Source organism: Propithecus coquereli, unplaced genomic scaffold (genome assembly GCF_000956105.1).
Source record: "Propithecus coquereli isolate 6110/MARCELLA unplaced genomic scaffold, Pcoq_1.0 Scaffold88, whole genome shotgun sequence".
Taxonomy (NCBI): Eukaryota; Metazoa; Chordata; class Mammalia; order Primates; family Indriidae; genus Propithecus; species Propithecus coquereli.
Genome location: NW_012155062.1, coordinates 7120178 through 7141052, shown reverse-complemented (window position 1 = coordinate 7141052; position 20875 = coordinate 7120178). Strand labels below are relative to the sequence as shown.

At 45.0% G+C, this 20875-nt stretch overlaps 1 protein-coding gene across 2 annotated transcripts in view; it reads right to left on the bottom strand.

Annotated features, from left to right (window-relative positions):
• NCK2 (NCK adaptor protein 2) overlaps positions 1-20875 on the bottom strand; it is a 145454-nt gene that overhangs the window by 75752 nt on the left and 48827 nt on the right. For both annotated transcript variants that reach the window (XM_012664330.1, XM_012664329.1), the window contains exon 2: positions 6401-6587. The gene's annotated coding sequence lies outside the window, so the exon portion shown is untranslated. The remainder of the gene's footprint in view (positions 1-6400; positions 6588-20875) is intronic.

Below are 20875 nucleotides of genomic sequence, written 5' to 3'. Positions count from 1 at the left end.
CAATGTCATCTAACCTCTCCCTCCATGTCACTGCTATAGGAACCACACCGAGGGAGGTTAACACACAGCCATGAGATCAAGACACTTCTGATTCCTCCAGAGGAGGAAGCTCCAAGCTCCAAGCTCCAAGCACAAGCTGAAGAGGCTAGAATCTAACCGCTGAGAAAATATGACCATTTTACAAAATCTGTCTTAAAAATGAGCCCTCAGGCTATGAGATAGCAGCATTTAAAGATGGTCTGCACTGAGCCCCTCCCACAGAAGAGGTCTCCAGGAGACCCAGACTCCATGCAGGGAAGATGATCCGGTCTCTGCCTGGAATCAATGGCTTTGCTGGCACTTCCAGCCTTACCCTCTGTGAGCACTACAACCAAACCTACAAGGCCCCTGGGGAAGACTCTCTAAATACAAGTCTGACTGGGGGTGGGGCCTCAGATCTGCTGCATTTCCCACTCGTGCCCTTTGAGTGCTGCAGAGGGTCCAAGCAGAAAGCAGCATTCTACGGAAACGTGACATTTATGGACTGAGCACTCAGCTGCATGGTCTGTGAAGGGGGGTGCCTCTCACACATATGAAATAAGGAGAGAACAATTATAAACAGAACCCACACAGAACACTGGCAGCATGAGAGACAAGCAATTTAGAAAAGCTACTAAAAAAAAATCGAACTCTAGATGCCTCTCCCTCCCCCCACCAGCTATGTCCCCGGAGGGGGCAGGCTCCCTGAACACACTCAGGAGAGATGTCCCCACTGCAGGGCCCCTGACCTGGAGTCCACGCTGGCTGGGGACTGCTCCTGCCACGGCTTGGTAACGCCGGGTAGGCCTCCAGACAGGAAGGTCACAGAACAAGGGCTTTGGTCAGGAAACAGCCACAGCAGATTCAAAACCTGGGTTATCCTTACTGCTCACAGGCAGCAGTCACGCTCAAATCTCACCCATTAACTTGTCAGTGTGACTGTCGGTCAGGTGTGACTCTGAGGAGCAGAGAAGGCACATTTCGCTTCCCAGGAGACGCAGGGCCAGCCTCCACAGTTACCCGGCAGGGGGCCACGGTCACCTTCTGCCCCGGCAAGCACTGAGGGTTACTCGTTTCCATCCAAAACGTGCATCTTGTTAATAGACTGCTTGTTAACATGGTCCCACAAATTATTCCCCTTAAACTGTGATCTCTTATGGTCTGATTTATTCATGTTTTTACAACATTTTACATCCTGGAGCCAGTGCCATTTCCAGAGAAAACATTTCAATGTCACAATAAAAGTCAACAGGAAAATTGATTCTGATAGGCAGAAACCTAAAATTCAAGATGCTTTTGCCTCCCCAGCGAGGCATCCCAGTGGCATGCAAAGGCAGAGGCAGGAGGTGCCTGGGACTACCCCGCCCTCTCCGTGTTCCAGGACCACCGGACACACTTCACACGAAGGACAATTCTGCGGTTTCCCACGTGCTCCCTTTGGACCTGCACACTCTAGTGGTAATCCCATAAAATATTCTCATACTGGCAGAGCAATTTATTCTTAATCACCTGTTCAAGGTCTAGTCTGCTTAAAGCCTACCCTGTGACACACACACGACAGGAACAGACTTTTCGTTTTCCTAGAGGAAGGAAGTCAAAAAAAAAAACACTCTCTACTTTTCCTAATTTTAGAATCTCAACGGCAGCAATGTTTTCATTTCAAGCTCCGTGTGGCCGTTCCTTTCGTACTGTTCTCTCACGTCCACATCATCCACATGCCTGGCCTAGGGACTCTCAAAGTAGGACAAGGAAAGAGTATCCGTAATCCAACACTCAGGTGTGGGGAAAAAAAAAAAAAAACAATAAAATAAAATGAAATTCATGGTATAGCAAGAAGGGAAGTCTTTGGGTCACAAAGACATGAGCTCCCAGCCTGATCTACCCCTGACAAGCCCTGGGCTTTGGCCAAGTTGCTTAATCTCTCAGAGCCTCACATCCTGGTTCAAAGTAAGCACTCAGAGAATGAGTTGTCACCATGTCATCACCACAGTGTGTCGGAGACAGCAGCCTGGGCAGCACAAACAACACAGCTTATCAGCAGCAGACCTCGGTCAATAAAGCTGTTGTACCTGCTCAACTCTCTGGCCCTGGGCAACCCCCCAAACCTCTCCTGAGGCTTCATGTCTCCGTCTGTCCAATGGGGACAATAACATCTGCATCTGAGACCAGAGACGATACACAAGAGGTGGCGAGCCTTGTGCCAGGTGCCTACCAAGCACGCCCTAAGGTACAGCTGCTTCCACTGACTACACCACCAGGGGAACTGTAGAATCAATGCAACAATATTTTTTTTCTTAGCACCTGCCAATACTTATTGGGCAATTATTTAAACAATTATCACAGATCTATCCACTATAAATACTGGAGCATCAAAGGCTGAGGTCATCTCTCGACATTTGGTACCTTGTAAGGAAGAAGCAATTGGTCCAGAAAGCCCCGGTGTTTGCAGTTAAGGAACAGGGACAGTCACCTCTATGTTGGCAGAAACTGGATAAGCTTCTCCCGGGTATCAGAGACCCCCGCACCTAACCTGCAATAGTAGCTACAACCCTAAAAATTTAATGACTGAGCAAAGTATGTAAAATGTCTAAACAGTCCTTGCGGGAGCAAAGTCGGTTACCAGCAGTCTCTGAAATACCAAAAAGCTGGGATATGATAAAATAAGGAGCAAATTTAAGGTGATTTTTCTAAGTATATACACTCTGGGAAAAATTGTTATTAAATAAATTGAGGCTAATAGGAAGATAAATAGTAAAACTTTCCTTTACTGCAAGAAATATTACTGGATAGTGTTTTTATGAATGTAGGAGTGACAGGCTTAACTTTTCATTTGCTCCTGCTCACTGCTCAGTTAAACAGAGTTGCTGGCTTCTGCAGTGGGAGGGGAAGTGACGTGCATGGGATCACTGACATTTACACCTGGGTATTCACACCAGCAACTGACACAGCTTGTGAAATCCAGTCCCACTTACTGAACTTAGCCCTTGTCACCGAAGGCACTGCCTTTCCCACCTCATAATACGCCATTCTTCTACCTGTCCCGCTAGGACACTTCTCTCCTAGGAAAGCCTCCAGTACCTCGTCATAAGGTAAAAAACCTTCAGCACAAGAATACAAAGCCCTTCACACACCCCTCCTAGCCGGCCTCTAGCAACGGTGAGTTACAGTCAATTCTCAAGTACATACGGGAGGATCTACGCACACGATCTTATGCATCTGTGCACATAACAACTCTGGTGTGAAAGGAAGGAGTTTGCCACCACCCTTTTCCCTTGGTGTCCTCTCCCCAAAGGAGGCAGGTCAGAGCCAGGAGGTCCCCAAGACCTTGCTCGTTCTCTGCAATGGGGAGACGGGAGTACAGGGCAGGAAATGCCCTCCTGGAAGCAGGGGCTCAGAGACCTGGCACGGGCCCCTCTGGATGCAGCTCAGACACCCCCACCCTCCTCAAACTGCTCTTTTGGCCCAGCCCCAGGTGCCCGTCAAGCTGGTACAGCACAAACCTTGAGTGCCTAACACCTGGGAAGGGCGCCCAGGCTGACATCTCACCTACCATTCTGCCAGGCCAGCACTGCTTCCATTTCTTTCCGACGCACCAAATGATAAAGCTGGCTGAGCTAGCACTTTTCCTGTTGGCACTTCAAAGACCACTGACCAAACAGCACATGCCTAGTCCCCAACCCAGTGTTGTTTAAGTGACCTGGAGTCTCAGGGACTCATTACCCAGCTAGTCTACCCAGCCTGCCCTGTGTAAAGGGGACCCACTATATCTCTGTAAACAAGTCCCCCCATTCTTTTTATTTATTTATTTTTTTGAGACAGAGTCTGGCTCTGTTGCCCTGGCTAGAGGGCCGTGGCGTCAGTCTAGCTCACAGCAACCTCGAACTCCTGGGCTCAAGCGATCCTCCTGCCTCAGCCTTCCGAGTAGCTGGGACTAACAGGCATGCGCCATCATGCCCAGCTATTTTTTTTCTATATATATATTTTTAGTTGTCCAGATCATTTCTTTCTATTTATTTTTAGTAGAGACGGGGTCTCGCTCTTGCTCAGGCTGGTCTCGAACTCCTGACCTTGAGCAATCCACCCGCCTTGGCCTCCCAGAGTGCTAGGATTACAGGCGTGAGCCACCGCGCTCGGCCCCCCCATTCTTTAAAACTTGTTCCAAACATACCATCCTCTGGCTTTTCCCAACTCCTCCCCAAAGGGTCAGTTCTCCCTGCCTTGGGTACCAGGGACTGGCTGTAACAACCTCTACTCCAGTGGTTGTCACAGACCCAAGCTGCCAAGGTCCAGCCCCATTCCACAAGAGTATGAGAAAGGGTGTCTGGAACTATATTTTATCTGTTTTTTTAATTGCTAAAACAGTCACTATCACCCTATATAACAGGCTATTATGTATGCTCATAATAAATACTTATTACATGAATTGCTGTATCTCATGACTTTCCAAATGAACATTTTTCTAAACACAAAAGTAAACTAAAGTATACTAGGGTTTTGTGTGGATCTCTTTATGAAATAAAAGTAATCCTTTAGAATTAAATGGGTACAGATATGTTTGTGAGCATGTTTGCACGTGGTTCTTCATACACCATCTTGTCTGCGTAATACACTCTTGCTAGGTGCTTGTGCAGAATATGCTGCCACGTGTGAGCATGTACACTTCTCGCCTCATCACCTTCTGAACGAGGACCAACAATAACTTCAGGGCTGTTAAAGTCACTGATGATCAAGAACTTTCTGAAGAAGTAGTGTCAGATTCTGATACTAATGAATTATTAATAAATTCTGATGCTCGGATCTGAGGATCTGTAATTTCTAGCTTATATTCCATTCCCTTGAAATCTGACAAATGGATTGAAATGTGACTGCATTTCCAAATGACTCAGTCTTAAAAGGTTTCATTTCAATGACTATTTTTTTTAAAATCTGAGTTACCCTGGGTTTGAGAAGAGTGTTCTTATGTAACAAAAATCTCCTAGGATAGGAATGGAAATACCCCAATGGTGTTTGTCTTGCATGGGTCTGGAAGACAGAAGTGGGAGTGCCCTATGAATGCAGGAGGGGATCTAGAGCTAACAGGGCCAAAAACACCCTGGGGCGGGCGTGGCCAGGATGCACAGTGTAGCGGGAGGGAGAAAGGAGGAGGGCGTGGAACCAGGCTGCAAAATGTTGGTTCCGAGCTCTCCATTCCAAACCAGGACCTAGCTCTGGAACTCAGAATGAACAATTCCCTAAATAGCGGGAACCATGTGTCACTTTCTCCAAAAGAATCGTAAGGGATAACAAGGCAAAAACACCAAGACACTTAATCCTATCCTTATGAAATACTACATATTTATTTGATACTGTTCTGAATATCATACATCTGAAAGAGGCATAATTGAAATTAAAAATGTTCCAAAAGATTTTTTTTTAAAAAAAAGTGATCAAAGAGAAAGAACATATTCACAAAGTTTTTTTGTAGTAGTAGTAGATCAAGTAAAAGGAAACTCTAATTTATATTAAAGTAGTAAATTTATAGAAACCATTATACCAAGAGATTTCACAGTCCAACATTATAGATTTAAGAATACTTTAAAACAGTTTGTAAATAACAGAAGTAAATTCTGGTTTTTAAGGAGAGCTCGTGTACTGGGTGTTATCCTTGCAGCTCCTTCTGAGACAAAGCTCTGGAGGTGAAATTATACCTTCTCTTAAAGCACTTCCTACTGCCCAGCCAGGACAGAACGCCACATTAACTGGATCACCAAACAGTAACTCATAGTTTAAATCAAATGGCCCAAACTATTTGTTAAGGCTAAGAAATATTTTTGTTACCCAGCGATGTGTTTTTGTCCAGTGTCTGTTGTTACAGGACCTGAGTCCCAGACTCCACGTGCTGCATTACACTTACGGTTTTACAGCAACACACAAGCAGGTGAAACCTTTCTGAGAATTCTTTATCTGTTTGCAACTCTTTTGACGGAGACTTATCTTCTTAGCATCAAAGCTGGAATCAAACCATTACTAGACTGAAAGCATCTCGAAAGCAGTTCTGATTTGTCTTTGCACGGCCTGTCCCAACACAGTGTGCAGGAGGCACCATGGCACACATTCGAGAACTGTGCGCCGAGCAGGATTTGCTGGGGCCACACCATCTTTAAAGGCTGGAGCCGCCTCCTGGCTACACACTCGAAACCAACGCATGCTAAGCAGGAACAGGGATGATTTAATTTTGAACCAGGTCCCTTGAAAGCTTAAATTTGATGTGGTTCAACAACTCAGGGCTACATTTATTGCCATTGCCATTTTACTATTTAAAAACCTACCGTCCAAAGGAGACATCGGCGGCAAACACAGCCAACTTCTCCCACCTAGTTTAAGCAGAAAACTGCAGACTCACCTTTGGCACACAGTTACGAGAGGTGACTGGAGAAACGCAGAACTCTTCAAAACGATGAATTTTTCAGCTGATTACAGCTCTTGAAGTTACAAAGCCACAGGAGTGCTCCAAATTCTCAAATCCAACTCAAATCTCAGCAGAGAATCATAATCTGGGACGTCACTTGTATAAAAGGAACACATGAAATCTAAAAAGACATAGAAAGAAGCACCTATCAGGTATGTTTGCTTAAGTAACCACTTTAAAAAATAACTGGTTATTTGTCTGAAACCAACGTTTTTATTAAAATAATACACCCTAGAAAAAAAAGTGCCCTGTGTCCAAAGACCTCTACCAACACACAAATGTCCTCACCTTTCCCACCTGCCATTCCCCGGGGTTTGGGGGGGGGGACGCACACTCTGTGAACAGCTGGTGGAGGGAAGTGGTGGGGCAGGGGGGGACAGCCGGAATAATCGAGGCCCTTAGTTCGCAAGTCCCTTTTAGGTCTCCTTCCACCAACAACCCCCACCTCTCAACACCTGCCCCAAACATAGGGGAGGCTGCCAGTGGGCAGGAGGCAAGTGTGGCAGCTTCATTAGGGAGCAGGGTTGCAGGGGGCTACTGTTTAGAGGCCCATTCCTCTCTTGGAGGTCTCCAGCACTGGCCGTTTACTGAGAGATGCCACCAACTGGACCCATCACCTTGGGCTAAAAACATCGTCCCTTACAACCCAGAAACTCTGAGACTAACACTCCAAAACCACAGGGAAGTTAAGAGGAGAAGAGCCAGGCAGAAGAGACCCACAGCTCTGCCTCCCAAGGAGAGCCTGCTGCTGCGTTTCATTCAGGACACTGGGAAATGTGTTCAGTCTCTGGCTCACCTTTCCGAGGGGACCCTAAAGCATTCGCTGGACTTCGAGCTCACTGACATTTTTAATCACATTTCAAACCCAGTGGGGATCTGTCTTGACAGTTCACTCAGAGAAGATCTATTAATTCATCCCTAGCATGATTATGATCCAAAATGTTAAATGCCCCATAGAAAAAAATTGAATTCTATTTTAGTCAAATAGAAAAAAATAATTCAAGTAGGGCTATCATAAAAATGCTATAAGGCAAGTTCATAAATTTTGATTTAAAATTAATTCCTCTTTATGCATTCTCTAGCATTATTTTAAAGGCTGCATGATTTTAAAATATATACGATTTAATGCAAGGAAAAGGTGATGACTGAACACAATGGGAATACCAGATCTGGGCGAGATGTTAAGTGTACACTAGGAAGATTCCTCTTCTCTCTGCTCTTGAAATGGAAATATTAGTGCTGGACTGAGGTTTCAACTGAGGGTTCTTGTTTCTCATGCTGACATTGCCAACCTCCTCCACGCCGCTTACAGAAGAAGGCCACAAAGACCACCGACACAGTGCAAAGTGCGGGGCAGCATGCCCCTGAACACCACATCTGTAGTTGTATTTTCAGGGGTATTCTAGACATAAGTTGTATTTTTAAAATTTTAAGTGGAAAGTGAATTTGCCTGGAGTCAGACTTCCCTGGGCCAATGCTAGGGAGGTGTTTGTACAGCTGTTTGGGTTGTCCTAATATGGGCCTCCTCAGTGTGCACGGTGCTCTCGCAAGTGCTATTATTTAATCCTTCCAATAACCTTCCAGGATAGCTATTAATACCCAAATTTACAGAGAAGTTAACTTTCTTAGGGACACTAAAGGTTTTCCTTAATAGACTTTAGAGTTAGAAACTAATTGGCCTTTAAAACTCCAAATCCAGTGGTCTTTGCACACCCCTAGTCTCTTCTGCGCACGAAAGACCCTCATCACGACAAAAGAGGACCAAACTTGGGAGGAGCTTACCTGCTAGCCCCAAGCAAAAGAGCAACAAACTGGATTTGGAACCTAAGTCCTTTGCTACTCGGAGTAGTGGGCAAGTCCAAACACAGTGCCTACAAAAGCAATCAGTAAAGGAAAAGCCAGACACAACGGAACAGGACTTGAACTAATGGAATAGCTCTAATGAAAGAGAAGCTGTTTAAAATCCATGTAAAGGTGCCAGTGGCCATCTGGGATTCACGTGTGAAAAATGAAGGTTTCGGTGTTTTCCTTGAGAAAAGCATTCCATTGGCAAACTGTCAATGAACTAAGCATGCACCTTAAACAAACACAGTGATCAAAACTTCTCTCTTTACGGGTTTAATTGAAGTCTGTCCACTACCTATGTTTAATGTGGCGCTGCTACCTTATTCAAAATCTGTTAAGAAAGAACATTTCGAATCAGGTCTTAAATACAATCTGTGATCTAAATCCATTGGGAAACAATATACTTTTGTGCAAAAAAACTGTATCAGCCTGTAAGATAAACACTCACAAGGTCACTTGGATGATAGAAGGCCCTCACCAAAGAATTCATCCAAGGATTTTCTATGCAGCCAGCTTTAGGCAGCTAGGAATATAAGGAAGGGGTGGATGCTTTTCTTTAAAAATACTCCACTATACCATGTGCGTCTCCTTTTAGAAATTAAAAAGGGCAGGGGTCGGAGGTGGACAGCAATTAACACAATGATACCACAGGTATCTCTTCACTTTAAATTGGATCATTAATAATACAAAATTTTACCACTGCAAAATCCAAGGGATTATCTGAATTCTCTGTAACCTTGAGATTTCCTTTTTTTTCCCCCCCAAACTAAAGCCACAACCAAGGCTTCCTGCGGTCTTTTCAAAGGCGTTTAGCTGCAGCGCCAGGCAAGTGTGGTGGGCACACCCAGGTGGCACTGCCTGTGGCAGGTGCAGGGCTGGGCATCGAGATGCCCCCATGCAAGTCGTCCTGGCCCATTCTACATTCCCAGTGCCTGCCGGTGTCAGGCATAGCATCTTCTGGGGATCCTGGACTGGTTCTTCCCTCCTTCCAAGTCTGGGAGGGAGGTCAAGTGCTGAGGCCCGTGACTAACTCGAGTTAGTCCAGCGGAGCCCTTCAGGATTAAGGAGAGGGCCGTGTGCCTTGTTCTGAAGACAGCTCAAGACCATGTGTCCTGTGGGCACAGCGTCACTGGCCACTGTTACTCTACCTGCGTTAGAGCTGGCCTATTTGTTCAGACAGCTGAAGTCACCGAAAGGCTGAAGTCAGCCTTCAGAAAGCTCAGGGGACCCCACCTGTCCTACTTTCTGATGGACAGAAATGGAGACAGGCAGGAGAAGAACATGCACTGGTAACAATGAGGCCTTCACCGTGGCTTCGCCTCTCCCTCAGCCTCATCGTCAGCCTCATCAATCTCCACGGCAACCCTGGGGGTTAAATTCCACCATTCAGCTCAGGAACTAAACCACCAGATGTCCCACAGCCAGAATCTGAAGGCACGCTTCTCTGACGCTAAGGCCAGAGTGCTTTCTCCCGGCAAAGAACACCAGGAAGGGGGTAGAACCTTGACACCTGGCAAATAACGTCGCTTCTGCCATCTGTCTGGGGTATCTGTGGGCTCCAACCTCCCAAATCAGGCAGAGGCTGTGTTAGGCTGCGTCAAGAAGCAAGCCCATGACACACACAACACCTTCATTTTCAAAGGCCCTGTTTCTCTGAGATGTCAGTGCGGCAAAAAAAGACAAAAAGACTTGTTGACGTTATCTGGATTAGTAATGGGCACAACCTAGACTCAGGTGTGCATCATAACCAAATCTTTTCTATGTGACACACACCAGGGAACTGCCCCAGACCCCTGGTCTACAGACAGAGTTAAAGGCAATCGTCTTTTTCTTTTATTTACAAAGAAAAAAAGCATAGGATTATTATGGGCCTCAGAGCTCTCAAACGCCCCGTCTTGGCCTTCTCCTCACCCCCCAGCCAGGCAGGCAGAGCAGCGGCCCGCGAGCGGGTCTCCAGTTCAGAATGAACACGGAGGTGTCAGTGCCTGCTCAGAACAGCACGGGGTCAGGGCTGTCTGGGGGACCGCTGGCAGGACTAGCTGTGTTTCATTCCTACTGAACTACTTGGAAGAAAACCTTATTCAAGTGGGAAAACACTGGCTTCAGACACTGAACAAAGCTCCACAAGTCTCCTTGAGTGGTTTGGCTGAAGTTCAACCCGTGTGGACTGACGCTGAGCAGCTTAGATGTGTTTATCAGTCCGAAACTCAAAGGCTTCCAAGGAGATGACCTCAGCTGTCTCTTATCATCCCGGGCACGGTGGTTCCCAGGCTGGGCTCAGAGAGGACCGAAGTCCAGAGGCTAGTTTCAACGCTTCAAAAAGCTTCACTGAATTTAGGATTTTTTACTCAAGATAAAGCTGTCCTGAAAGGGAAAAATATCAAGTTTCTCTGAACTAGGCTGGAATGATACCAATTCCAAATAGTAATGTTAGTTACCAGGTTGATTAGAAGTTTATTAATAAAAATGGGAGGGAAAAAAACTACCAATTTCTAACTCTCTAAACAGCCATAGAGTGGCTGAGGTGGGTGTTTTGGGGAGGAAGGTAACTGGTCAGATTTTAAGCTCTGTCAGTTCTACATTCTGGAATGATAATTTCTGCCTTCAAATATCCCAGGACTGAGAAAAGAAATAAACTGCAAGCAGTGGACCAACCCAAAATACAGACCAGAAAAGGTGTCAACAAGGGTGACAGGGCTGCAGGCTTGACTCAGCCACCACCCTGGGTACTTGACCCCAATCCTGTATCTTTGGGGCACGTGGGAACAGCCCTTAGAATTATCAAAAATTGATGATATGGTGCCAATAACTCATCCAAGCTTATCTAAAATAGCACAAGAAAGTCATAATACAAAGCTTAATATGAATTTAAATTTTATAGTCTGCTGCTTAAAAATCCTAACATACAGAAATTGATTAGTAACACGCTTTCCAAAGGTTTGTAAAGATTTTTGTTTACATATTTAATGCTAGCCTCTTAAACGCAACAGTACTCCACCCTCCAAAGGTCTGTTAGGTGTTTCTCCAAGATCTGTCCACTGGTCCAAACCACTAGGAGTTTCCGTCATCAGCATAAAAGCCTTGCTATACATCTCAGCGCCACAGCCAGACGGTCTGATTACATACAGCATCTTTAACAGGCTCACCCGCATTCTTTATTCTGCATCCACAGGATTGATTCATTGTCTAGGTAGTGACAACACTAATCAGAAATATGCTGAGAAAAATAAACTTTAAACACTAAAATGCACTACTGAATAAGAGCTGTGCACACATCATTTTTTGAAGGAGGGAAAGAGAGAGGGAGGAGTGGAGGGCAGTCAGGGGAGCAAATCCTGTTTCTCCCACTCTATCCCCCCTTCCTCTCTCTCTCTCTCTCTCTCTCTCTCTCACACACGCACGCACACACACACGCACACACTCACACACACACACACGAAGATTTTTTTTTTTTTTTTAGCAGAACCTTGAAACGCAGGCCAGAAGGCTAGATACAAGCTATATTTAACAGTGGTCACAACTAATAAATTTAGGGAGTAGACTCAGGAGTGAGAAGCGTTACTTTACTTTCAACTTTATTAATTTCTGTAACATTTGAACTTTTACAATATGTTTTACTTTGGTCATGAAGGCCAGCTATTAGACAAAACTGCAGGCTCTCTTCCCCATGTCTATCTGGGCACCTCTGAAAGCTGAGGCCGGGAGTGAACATGGGTGGGGGGCTCTTCCTTCTTAGCTCCCTCTCGCACAGCCAGCCATTGCTAAGCAAGTCCTCCGAGGATACTGGCCCCTCTGCAGCCCCCTGCCCTGTCACCATGTCAGATCTCCACTGATGAAACAGCAGCTGCTACCTCTGCCCGGAAAGCCCTCTTCCCTCTTCCCTGGCCCTCCCGCTAGCTTTGGGAACTCCCTTCCCACTCTCATTCAAGAAGCTCTTCAAAAGCCCCCTCCCACGGGAAGACTTCCCGGATGGCACCAGGGTCAGTTAAACACTTTGTCTTCTGGGTCCCCTTAGTAACTTACAGTGTTTATTACACCAAGGAGTTTTATGTATTCCATCTGCTACAGGCTGAGCTGTGTTCCCCGAAATTACTATGTTGAAGTCCCAACCCCCAGTACTTCAGCATGCGACTGTATTTGGAGATAAGGTCTTTAAAGAGGTGATTAAGTTAAAATGAAGCACACAGGGTGGAAACCTAATCCAATAGGACTGGTCTTCTTTTAAGAAGAAGAAGAGATACCAGGAGTGTGCACACAAAGAAAAGACCACACAAAAACACAGCAAGAAGGCAGCTGTCTAAAAGCCAAGGAGAGACCCCAGAAAAAACCAATCTTATCAATACCTAAATCTTGGACTTTCAGTCCTCAGAATTGTGAGAGAATAAATGTCCGTTGTTTAAGCCCCTGGTCTGTGATACTTTGTTATGGCAGCCGGGTCTTTCATGAGACTGTCAACCCTGAATTCTCAAGACATATGACACATACAACAGGAACTTGAAAAACATTTCCTGAGCAAATACAAGAATGAGTGAATGGAGGGGCTCACAGTGTCAAAGCCATGAGATGACTCAAGCTGCCCCTCCCATCTCCCTCCTCCAGAGCCCCAGAGAGGAACTGATTCTCCAGTTTTCAACACCTATTCACTCTTCAAAACCCAGTTTAGGCATCTCCACCTCTGGGACCACAGGGCTTCTCCTACACAGAAAGTCTAGCCTTCCCTTCCCTGTGCAAAGCCCTAGAGTAGCATTCATCACACTGTAACATAACCATGGTATTTTGCATTTCAGTGGTGATGCTTCATCATGTGCCAAGCAAAAGTACTGTCACCCAACCTCGACCTCAACAATTACAAACATACAGCGACCCCCAGCCCTCACTAGATGACTAAAGATAATTACATGCAAAAATCAGTCTGTCCATAAACACTTCAGTGCGTATCACCAACAGATAAGCCCGACTCTGTTACCACACCTAAAATAATACATTAATATAAATCTCGTATCTAGTTTGTGTCCCAGTGTTCTTGGTTGTCCCATAAATGTCTTTCTATAACTGATTTATTTGAATCAGAATCCAAATCATGTCCACCAATTACAATTTCTTTTTCTTAAGCCACTTTAAATCTATTTTAATGACAATGGGTTGAAGAGGCTGCGTGATCTGCCCCGCAGATGCCAGCATTCTGTCTCCCTGGTGTCTTTCACGTGCACCCCCCCATCCCTGGCATTTCCAGCACACTGGCGGTCAGCCCTGGGACTCCTTAGGTGAGAGACACTAATGTTCTCAAGAGCAGGGACCCAGCACTGACCACGTGTTTGGCACCGAGAGCGGCTCAATTAATCCGTGATTTAGTAAATGAAACAACACATTAGAGGCACTAAAGTATCAGCAAGTCTCGCCCCTTCCTCTGCTTTTCCAGGGCTCACATTTCCAAATGGGATTTGCCACAGGGTCGATGGCCCTTCCAAGGCCCTTCCAGAAGTAAGGGAAAGCCTCGTTCTACTTTTCCAACTGGGAACAGGTGTATGAAACTTAAGGCTAAAAGTTACATAATCATCTTAAGCATTGAATGATATCACGTTCTTCCGATTTTAAGGAAACGATTTAAAAAAATAACTGTCTTGTGTGTCGGATCAGCCAACGCAGGGACAAGGACTGGGACACAATTCCACCAATTCCAGAGAGGGTGGTATCACCGAGACGGACATTCTCAAACCACCCTAGGAAGCAGGCATTTTATGCCCCCAAATGACCCTGTTCAGAAACATAATGCTGTTTCGAACTTAAATTATATACAGATGTTTGTATGCCAAACAATTTTTCCCTGTGTTTTTTCTATGAAGGAAAAGTTGTACTTTTTTCCTACCAAAGAACACTTACATTGTCTTATGTAGATCTAAGGGTTCTCCCTTAGTTCAGAATTAATCAAATCAGAAACTTCAAAACCTTTATTTCCCCTGCTCTTCAAGTAGAGCACCTGGGTATTTTAGAGCCACATATTAATTTCAGAGAGAACACTAAACATGCGATGCCTGCCATTCACGCACGCGTGCAGCACAGGGCGGAAACGTCAGGGAGCTGTTCCGTCAGGCCCGGGTTCTAATTAACTCAGGATTAAGACGCTGGGTCCCCAAGTGTGTGGGCTGTAAGGGCTCATGCAAATTTTACTATTTCAGGGATTCAGAGTGCTCTACCTTTGTTCCAGATTACATCATTGGCCTTTTAAGAAATCATAACAGGACTCTCAGCATGAAGGAACAAGATATGATTTTTACAGCAATTAGACCAAGGTATGGGTTAAAAACAGGCTGAGGCCACCCCATGACCTCTGGCGCTCGTGAAGTCCCTGGGAGTGTAGAGAACAACCAAACTCTGGAGAAAATGGTTGAGAAAGATTTTGTAGAAAGGTTGTTTGTATCTGTTTTTTTAATTTTATAAGTTACTGGTAACCGAGAAGTCTCCAATGGAATGAATTTGCTTCTTTCTAAGAAACTACAGAAAAACTCACTGCATATCATCCTCTTCCACCTCTGAGAAACACTGAATCAACTTGATTTGTTTCCCCCATTCCTGAGTGGCAGTGATGCTCACATAAACAGTGTTCCATAAATGTATTCCACAAAATTCCATCAAATGTGGAATAAAAAGGAAATTTAAAAAGAGGCTAATAAAGATATGGAAACAACATAAATGTCCATCGATGGTGAAGAGATTAAGAAAATGTGATATATGTGTGTGTACACACACACACACACAGGAATATTATTCAGCCCTACAAAAGGAGATCCTGCCATTTGTGACAACACGGATGAACAGGGAGGACATTGTGCTGAGTGAAATAAGGCCAGGCACAGACAGACAAGTACTGGAGGATCTCACTCACACGTAGAATCTAAAGATGTCAAACTCATAGAAACAGAGAGCAGAATGGTGGTTACCTGGGGCAAGGGAGTGGGGAAAATGGGAGGATTTTGGTCAACCGGTACAAAATTCCAGTTGTAAAATGAATACAGTCTGGAGAGTTAATCTTAAAATATTTTTAATTTAAAAAATAAAATTTTAAAAGGCAATTGTTATAAAAATTTAATTATAGAGAACAAATTGATGATTATTCCAATGGAATAGAAATTTTGACTTTACTGTTTTTAAAGTATATTTAGTTTTTAATATATATTTAGCTTTTAAATATTCCACATTCTCCCCAAATGCCAGACCCTTTCCTATTCTGTGCCTTTGGGTTTGTTATTTCTTCCCTCACCAGGAACATCTTTGCCCCTTTAGCGTCCCAACGACATGACCACATCCGACTCATCATTCAGGAATGAGCTCAGTCATGATCTCTTCTGGAAGACTGACCTCCATTCCCGTAGAACTCACTATTTTTATATTATCATAAACTGTCATTTACATGACTCTCCAGACAGGAAGAGCCTCCAGGAAGGGACATTAATGTTTTCACATCCTGACATCCATACGGGAGATACAGGGTAGGCTCTGGATAAAAGGACTCTTACTACGCATTTATCATTCGCTAAGCTTTCACTTCTTTACTTCCCTCTGCAAGATCTGCTGTGTTTATTCCACAGCAGTTAGTGCCATATTAGGCCCAGAATCCCCTTCCTCCAATTTTCAATCCAAGAGACCCTGACTCCTTAAACAACTATGCCTGAGCCAGCCTTAAACATAGATAAAATGTTAACTATGCCGACACCAACTGACAGCTCCACTTACGAACTCTATTTCTTAATCTCAAGGCTATAAATTTAGTTTTCTTGAGTATTTCATTTAATAACTAAATTAGCAATGAGCCAATGAGAGAGAATGAAGCAAAGAGTGCTTCAAAATTCTAAAGCTCAAAAACATATATACGACTTCCTGTGGCAGCTGCCCAATTAATGCCATCCACAAAGCCATTCAAATACTGTGTCTGGGCTGAAATCCAATTAAGTCATTTCGGTCTGAATATCCCCAAAGAGCCTCCTGCTGAGCTCAAAGTGGAAATAATCATAAATGCCAGATTAGCTGTGTAAGCACTTCCAAAGCAGAAACCAGACAAGAGCATGAAAATCTACATGCCTAGCCTTTTAACTGGGCAAAAAGAAAGAAAAAACAATTTCAGTGACATCTGGCAGAAAGTCAAATCCATTTCGTTGTCCAGCCAGGTCTTCTCAGATAATCCTCATCCAGTGTAAGCATCAGAGAAAAGCCTTGGTCGCTTCATTTACACATATGTTGAAATGATCAACTTTAGCTCCACAATGCAATTTTGTGCACCGAGGAAACAGAGCTGAGAAGACATTTCAAGCTTTCTCTGGATTCACAATTTTACACAATGAACCTCTTATAGAGTACTTCCTTCAAATTAATAAACCCTGAAATTCACCACTGCCTTTACACATATAATTTGCCCCATAAAAATGTGCAAGCAAAGCAAATCTTACTGAGAAAGAGAAGAACGGGACAGACTCACCTAACATGTAAAATTACTCCTTCACTTTGCAACCCATGACTCATATTTACAACTCACCAAAACACAGAGTATCCTCAGGTTACGTGCAACAGCCAAAGCCAGGAGCACTCTAACCAAGTGTTCCAGAAACAGAAAGGGTCTGGACTGTCTATTCACCCCAAATGGACTCTCCCTGATATCTACTGAATTAGAATATCTGTGACTTACAAAAGCTCCTAGGTGGTTATGACACCTGGTTAAAAAACACTACTGTAGAGAAAAACAGAGAAAATGAAGAAGGGCCAATTCTCTAAACCCTCAAAATTTGAACACAAGGGCTGTCTGAAATATGACAAGCCCAGGTAATGAGGCTGGTGATACCAATACCTGTGATGCAGAGGACACAAGGACTTGGTTTTCAACTGGATGCAAATCTTGGTTCTACATTTCCCTAGCTATATATGATTTTAAGGATGCTACTTAACTTCAGAGACTGTTTCCTTAGAGAGACAATAGCAGTCACCTTGTCGGTAGAATGCAACGAAAGTCACAAGCATTCCGTGAAAATGTGTTGCACATCTGCTATGTGCAGACGCTGTACATGACTAAGGCACAGCGCAGACACTGCCCTTCTTAAGGGGCCCAGCTAGGGAAGGGTCAAACTTGAACGTGGGACCACACAGCAGTGCTTCTTTATTTGCTGCAAGAAAATATGTTATAAAAAAAAAATTAGCTGAACTTTTAGGTAACTTCTAAAACAGATGTGTGCTATACAAGTATCTGTCTTAGAATTTAAAAATTCTAAAGAGACAAGCGAAATGAATGTTTATTGTTCTCTCTTCTAAAACGACTTCAAGTTAATTCATCCAAGTATTTACTGAACTCCTATTAGCACTGTGCTTGGTGCTAGACACATGATAGACATACATGATTGATACCCACCCTCACCCCTATAAGTAGATGAAACAGACAATTGGTGGCAAGTGGCAAGTGACAAAACAGGGGAATGGGATATTATCAGTCATCATCCACAGCTGGGATAATGCAACACATGGAGTCAAACAGAGATGTTGCAATAGTTTGGATATCTGACTCCTCCAAACCTCCTGTTGAAACCTGATCCCAAATGTTGGAAGTGGGTCCCACTTCCTCCAAACCTCCTGTTGAAACCTGATCCCAAATATTTGGGTGGGGCGGGGGGAGGATCCCTCACGAATGGCTTGGTACTGTCCTTCAGATAACAAGGGAGTTCTGGCTGTTAGCTCCTGCACGAACTGTTAATAATTGCTATAAAGAGCCTGGCATCTCCTTCCTCTCTCTCGTTTCCGCGCTCTCCCCACGTGATCTCTACATACCAGCTCCCCTTCGCCTTCCACCAGGAGTGGAGGCAGCCTGGGGCCCTCACCAGAAGCAGGTGCTGGTGCCATGCAGAACCATAAGCCAAATAAACCTATTTTCTTTATAAATTACCCAGCCTCAGGTATTCCATTATGGCAAAGCAAACAGACCAAGACAGATGTCCACCACAGAAAAGGGAATGTGGGTGCTAAAGTCATGTTAATGATGCCGACACTACACTGCCTTGCAGGCAGCACAGGACCTGCACGGCATGGCACGGCCTCTCACACTACACCTGGGCACGTGATTTCTGAGTGAAGTAGAGGGAACGTGCATGTCCCATCTTCCTGTTCCACTTTACTACGTACATGTCAGTCCGTCGTCCAGCTTCCCAAGAGTCTTAAATTCTGACTTGCTCACAAACGATCCCTACCACTCTATCCATCCATCATCTGCAAATCTGATTAGCAGGTTTCCTGGTTTTCATACAAATCATGGCTAAGGACGTTGCACATTTGAGACCTTCCTCAAGGACGCTCGAACCAGTGGGAGAGGCTCTGTGAGCATGGCCGTCACAACAGTTCTACACGCAGGGAGGTGGGCCTGATACCTGAGTTAGTGAACACACACTGGCTCTGAAATGAAATGCCAGCCCCGTCACTCACTGGCTGTGTCTTTTGGCAAGATGACCTACTATCGCTAAAGCTCAGGAAAATGGTGGATATCAAGAGACAAGGGTTACCTTACAGACTTGCTGTATGCACTAAATAGTACAAAAAGCACCCTGCAAAGTTCCACGCACACGGTAAGGGCTCCCCCGACTGGACGTGGAAATGACTCTCACTCCAAAGGGAGGCTGAGTGGTGGTCGTCCTGCCCCCAACACCCCACGCTGGACCTGGGCCTCCCAAGGAAGACCAAGCACAACCCCTGAGGCTATTATCACAGGTTAGACTCGCAGCCAACATAGCCAGTACAGGACAAAGGTCTCTCCATGCTTCAGCCCTCAGTCTTTCTCCTTTTCTGTCTGTTAATGCTGCACATTGTTTTTTTGTGTAAACAGACTATGACAGGAAAAAGGGAAAAACCACGTCCCCTAACCATGAGCTGTGCACACAATGATACGGCGGGGAGGCAGGTAGAGCGCGCTGGTCAGCAGGCATAGGGTCCCTAGAGTGACGTCCCACACGAGGGCAGATGATCACAGACGATGGCTCGGAAGGCCTCTAACGAGTGACCCAGTCAGAAGGGAGAGCCCAGGGCAGGAAGGCATATTGCCACTGTAGATGTGAGGGACACACAGCTAAGTGTGCCCCGCCCTCTCCAGACGCCTTCCCGAAATCAAGCCACGTTGTATCAAGAAGAAATGCTGACGGGCTCCGCGCTCCCAGCTTTCATCCCGCTTAGTCATCTGCTTAAGCATCTCTTCTCTGATTCTGCTTTTTTCCCCATTTAGAGAATTAGATAGAACATTTGCCCGTCTCCAATCTTCTGGCATTTCTCCTGTCCTTCAAGGCCCCTCAGAGGAACACCAACAGGATTCTGCCCTGTGCCTATAAATGCGTATAATCCATCAGACCCTCGAGCTCGCAATGGAAAGTAGCGAGGTGCCTCCTACTGACTTTTCTCCCATGTTGAGCTTTGCTTCCTTCCTAATGATATTTGTTCTATTTACTCTACTTTGAAGATTCTTTCTTTTGGCAAATAACAAGAAAACACAGATGTAATGAAAGCTGATCAACTGTGCTCCTGCAACTGGTCCTATCGGCACCAAGCCTGTCCCCTCGGTCCATCTGTCTCAAACAGACCAAAACCAGGAAGAACAATTTATTTCTTCTTAGACCGTAGAAGGTGGAGGCTAACCCCACCTCAGCTGAGTTTCCGCCTTTTATGTGCTAATCTCACAAATACATGCCACCCTCTTATATAATCCTAAATTATACCCTATTTTCCTTTGCCTTCAGCATTCAAGTTGAAAGCCCAGGAACAGTGTACCTTGGAGTTCCCGCACTAAAGAGGAGGGGAACAGACCAATGCTCGTGGCAATCACTTACTGAACCTCTACCAGGTGCCACAGACTAGGCGAAGCCCTTTCACGCATTATCACAATCAGTCCTAACGGCAGGAGGACACTTCACCACCCCCACGCACAACAGAGAAGGGAGGTAACGCACAAAGGGCAGACAGTTGCGACGTTAGAATTTGGAGCCCGCTGGCCCAGGGCCCTCAGCCTTGACCCTCCACTTGCTGCCCCCGCGCTGGGAGCAAGGAGAGCGGCCAGACTGAACGGCCACACTGACTCTTTCTTCCCAGGGAGCAGGTACTGAGGAGGAAAAGTGCGACAACATCTGTCAAATGCTGGTGCAAAGACAGACCTACCCGTGTTGTGTGAACACCGATGGTGTGTCCACATCAGAGGTTTTCTTACGACCAGAAGCTGAACTTACCAAAGAAAACTCTTCAGGGAATTCTTAGACACTTTCCAAAATGTGGTTATTTTTTTGTCTCTCTCTTAAAAAAAAATGTTATGTCACTAATGATTTGCAATCAAATTACCCCCCAGGAGCCGAGCATAGTGGCGCATGCCTGTAATCCCAGTTCAAGTCCAGCCTGGGCAACACAGCGAGACCCCATCTCAAAAAAAAAATAAAAAATAAAAAATAAAAAACCAGTTATCATTAACCTGTCTCCTATAGTCAAGAACACAGGGGCAAGACAGCAAGGTGCAATCTAGGCAAGGACCAATGGCTTCTCACACAGATATGTTTTTCCCACTTT